This window comes from Cricetulus griseus, chromosome 7 (genome assembly GCF_003668045.3).
Source record: "Cricetulus griseus strain 17A/GY chromosome 7, alternate assembly CriGri-PICRH-1.0, whole genome shotgun sequence".
Lineage (NCBI taxonomy): Eukaryota > Metazoa > Chordata > Mammalia > Rodentia > Cricetidae > Cricetulus > Cricetulus griseus.
The window spans coordinates 79410400-79414999 of record NC_048600.1 but is presented as its reverse complement, the minus strand read 5'-3'; the positions used below and the strand labels follow the sequence as shown (position 1 = coordinate 79414999).

The 4600-nt window shown below is 41.7% G+C and overlaps 1 pseudogene; it reads right to left on the bottom strand.

Moving 5' to 3' along the window:
• Positions 1-3851: 3851 nt before the first annotated feature.
• On the bottom strand, positions 3852-4283 carry LOC100771263 (annotated as a pseudogene).
• Positions 4284-4600: the final 317 nt, after the last annotated feature.

Sequence of the window (4600 nt, the reverse complement as noted above, 5' to 3'; positions counted from 1 at the left end):
AAGAAGGTTGACTTCCTTTGCAGGCTAACAGATATGGCAAACTCCAAAGGTATAACTATTTTAAAGTGTGCTGTTTGTGACTTGGATCGCTTCTCTATGAGACACCAACGGTAATGGGGAAAGTACCCAGGATTGAGCGGCATCAAATAAAGGCAGAATTAATTCAATGTGGTGGTGCGTATTTGTCATCTAGAAGCTGGGCAGAATAGTCTCAGGTGTAAAAGGAGTTCTTAATCAGTCTAGATAATAAAAAGCTGGAGTCAGATATAGAGGGAAATGCTGAGAGAATAGAGAAAAGGGGCAAGTCACAGCATACCTTACCTCCTAAGTGTCTCAGCAGAGAAGAGAGTAATTTCCTGTTTCTGCCCAGCTACCTTACTTCCTGTCTGTCTGTACAGACCTCTATGGTTGGCTAGTGGCAAGCTCCAGTCTCTGACACCCAGACAGGCTTTATTTGTGCAATAAAAATATCACCACCCTCAGGTTCAAGGCTAGAGTAGTTGGATAGTGACATCCCGAATAAAAAACCAGATATCAAAACCCACCAATCAAACAAGAAATTCAACCAAACACCTCACCACCAAAAGGGGGTTAGCAAATAGTAGCATTTTAATTATCCCCTAAACATTTATGGAAAGTGATGGTGCTGTACAGCGTACTGTGATTGGTGATGGTAGCATGAGCTGAAGACAGGAAATACCATGGTCACATTTCACAGGGGTCCTGCTTGCTGTCTCAACTCCTATTACTAGATATGAGACAGGAACAATCTTGTCTTAGATATCCTAAGACAGCATTAGCATATAGGCATCTCCTGAGAGACTTTATTTAAATCTTTGTCTTTGCCACTTCATGCACCAGTTATGTAAACTGAGGCACATTATATATTTTTAAAAATTATTTAATGATTCCATAAATGTATATGATGTATTTTGGTCAATTTCACTACCCAGGACCCTTTTCACCCTCCTCCTATTCCTACTAGATCACTTCCCAATGTGTCTCCTCCTGCTTTCATATCCTGTTTTGTGTATGACTCACTGGATTTAATTAGGATGGCTTGCATAAGCATCTCTTTCTCTCTTTTGTCCTCCTCCTCTGCCCTCTCCTTCTCCTCCTCCTTCTAATGAAGCATGGGCAATTTGCCAGAAACTACACCACTGAATAAAATGACTATCCCTCTTCCAGCAATAATTGACTACCAATTGTTCATGTGTTAATGGTTGCTCCTCACAAACTCTTCTCCCATCCATGATAGAATCTCATATTTAGATCTTGTGTAAGTAAGCACAGTTGCTCTAAGTTTATGGGTGTGATGGCTAAAACATGCCCAGAACACAGCATTTAACAGTACACAACCCACTTTTTACATTCTCTTTGCCCACTGTTCTTCAGTGTTTCCTGAACCTTGAGCGGGGGTGGGGGTGGGGGTGGGGGGGGGTGGGAGGGGGGGATGGGGGGTGGGGAGGTGGTAAATATGTGGTGGTAATGGCTTATCACTCACTATTCATTTATACTTATCATGCTAATTAGTTGTGAGTCTCTATATAAACTGTTATAAACACCATACAAAGAGAAGCTTCTCTGACCAAAGCTAAGAGAGCATTAATCTATGGCTATAAACATAAATATTTAGAAAGCAGTTTTATATCATGAACATTTAGCAAACCACCAAGAACATGTTTCTTCCTGGAACTATGACTTCCTTATCTGTGAGCTTTTGACAAGCATTATAGTAGCAAGCATTAGTTCTTCCTGTGGAGCAAACCTCCAATACAATCAGAAAGAGGTTGGTTATCTCTATAACAATCATGCCACTATTTCACCAGTATACACAGCATTCTCAGCTGGTTGGAACTGTGGCTCCCAGGATTCACAGCTAGGTAAGACTGTTGATGACTTTTCTTCTCCAGCAACTGGATCAATACCTCCCAGAACTATAACTAGTCAGTGGAGAGGAGGCTTCCAACTCAATTTTAGCTGGATTTCTCTGTCCTGCCACCAAAGTTGGTGTCTTCAGCAATGGGGTCTTTTAAAAAAAATTTATTAAATTGGTGTGTGTGTGTGTGTGTGTGTGTGTGTGTGTTTCTTTATGAATGTATGTCACACATATGAAGATGCCTACAGAGGTCAGAAGGGGCCACTGGGTCTCCTGCAAGCAGTTTCCAGTGAATGTGAGCTGCCTAACATAGATGATGAGAACTGAAATCAGGGGCTATGGAAGAACAACAACTGTTGTTCATTGAGCCATCCCTCCAGCCCCTGTAGGATTATACTATCCCATTTTGGTGCTCAATGAAGGGCAATGGCAATAGCCTTGTGCTTGATTTAGGGCTTCCTCAATCAACAACTTATATGGAAGTCTCTCACGCATGGCACTGGGATTTCCATTTAATAACCTTTGATATCTGGGAGCCAGCAGCATTATCTTGTCACACAGAGTGTCTCTGGGCAAACTTATTTTTTTAATTATATATTTTAATTAGCTTACAAAGCTATAGTTTTCCACATGGCTTTTTCATACATCTTTGGTTTTGGTTAGTCCCTGTAAATTCCTTCAATCCCATCCCCTCATCCTTGCACAAACCTTTCTGCCCCTGGCTTTCTCCCTGTACATTGTTATCCCATGTGTTCTACTAACCACACCCCCACCCCACCCCACCCCTGCCATCCTGTAAGACTTCTCTCTACCCTGTGACCCCTTCACAGCTGCATGGCCAACTGAGGCAAACTATTAAAAACCTTTATTGTCTAATATTCCATGGTGTCTTTGTAAAGACATCATGTGATGTATGTTTTACATCACAGCTTTGAGGAAAATAAATAAAAATCTCAACACTACATCTACCAATGTGACTGGCAAAACTGCATCAGATCTAGCAGTTTTGTGTGTGTGTGTGTGTGTGTGTGTGTGTGTGTGTGTGTGTGTGTGTGCGCGCGCGCTCGTGTGTCTTTCCCTGACAATCCTTTATGGCCTCTCTCCCTTTTCCCCAACTTCCCTTTATAACTTGTTAAAATATAAAACTAGTGATTTTTCGCTAGTGTTTTAAGAAAATTCACTGAGAAGATATATTTTCTATCTGTGATGTTTTAAACTAACTAAAAAAATAAAAAATCTGAGGCTGGAGGGATGGCTCAGTTGAGAGATGGCTGCTCTTTCAGAAGACCTGGGTTCAGATCCTGGTACCCACATGGCAACTCAGAATCATCTGTAACTTCAGTTCCAGATCTAATGTCTTCTGCAGGTACGAAACATGTGTGATACACATAAACCCATACAAGTACACATACACACACACAAACACACACACCAAAAAAATAAATTGAAAACTAAAATTTTAAAAATAACAATAAAATAATACCATTTCATGGTAGAGACAGGATTTCGTTTCTAAACCATCAAGGTATTTTTAAAAATAAATATAAAACACCTTGCAAATAAATAAAAACACCACACACCCAAACCAACTAGACTCAAAGTCTATACAACTTAATAAATTTGCACACAGTTAGAACTAACATCCAAAACGGAAACTGTGACACTTCAAATTAAATTTTACACTTTTAGTATTTCATATACTTTGCATTCCAAACCCCAAACTTCCATGACATAGTTGGAACTACGCAAGCAATTCACTTTGCATCCTCCTCCATAATTAGTGTCTAGCACCTGCTTTCAGCCCTTCTGCATCCCCTGGTGTTGAGCCTTTTGTGTTCTCTTTTCTACATGTTACATTGTACCCAAATACATATGTATTATTATCTAGAGTCTGCACATGAGTAAGAGCATGTTTATCTTTTTTGTTTGTTTGTTTGTTTGTCTGTTTTGGTCGAAAAAGTCAGTGGACTCTTTATTGCTTCTGGGGTGTAGGGTTCAGGAGATCTTGGTGGGGACTGGCGCACTTCCTTTTCACCACCACGGGCTTTTGGCTTCGCAGGATGGCACTGGTCCTGTGGATGGCCGCCATGCGCAGATCCGGGCAGTATTTGTTCTTTCGGATCCTGTGCCTGATGCTGCTAAGGGTGCCCCGTGCATTCTTGTTGATGGTGGTCCTTACGTAAGACGTGGCTGGTTTTCGCTGACCCGATCTGCGTTTCACGACCACCACGACACCTTTGCCGTTGGTCGCGGGCTCCACGCCCACCGTCTTGAATCAGCTGATTGTAGCGGAAGGAGTTGCGGGCCTTCAGATTATTGGGTTCGGTGCTGTAGGTGTGCTTATTCCTCTTGATCGGAAACTGGAGCAGTTTCGAACGACCATTCATTGCATGTGCGCGGACATGGTGGCGGCTCCTGTACCTACCGCGGCCGGGGAGACGGAAATAGCACACCTCATCTTTTTATAAGTGATGTGACGTCACTTAAGAATATACATTCTGGAAAGGTTTAGTCAGGTGTAGATTAGAAGAAAGGATATGTGATAGGTAGGGTTTTAGTTGGGGGGGTGGTAGGGGAGGAGGGGAGGGAGAAGGGAACTGGGATTGTATGTTGACATTTTCAGAGGGCAGATGAAATCTTGCAAATTTGGCTATCTCTTTAAGATACTGATATAGTATTAACTATAATAAATATTTGTAATTACACCCTTCAAAAACATGG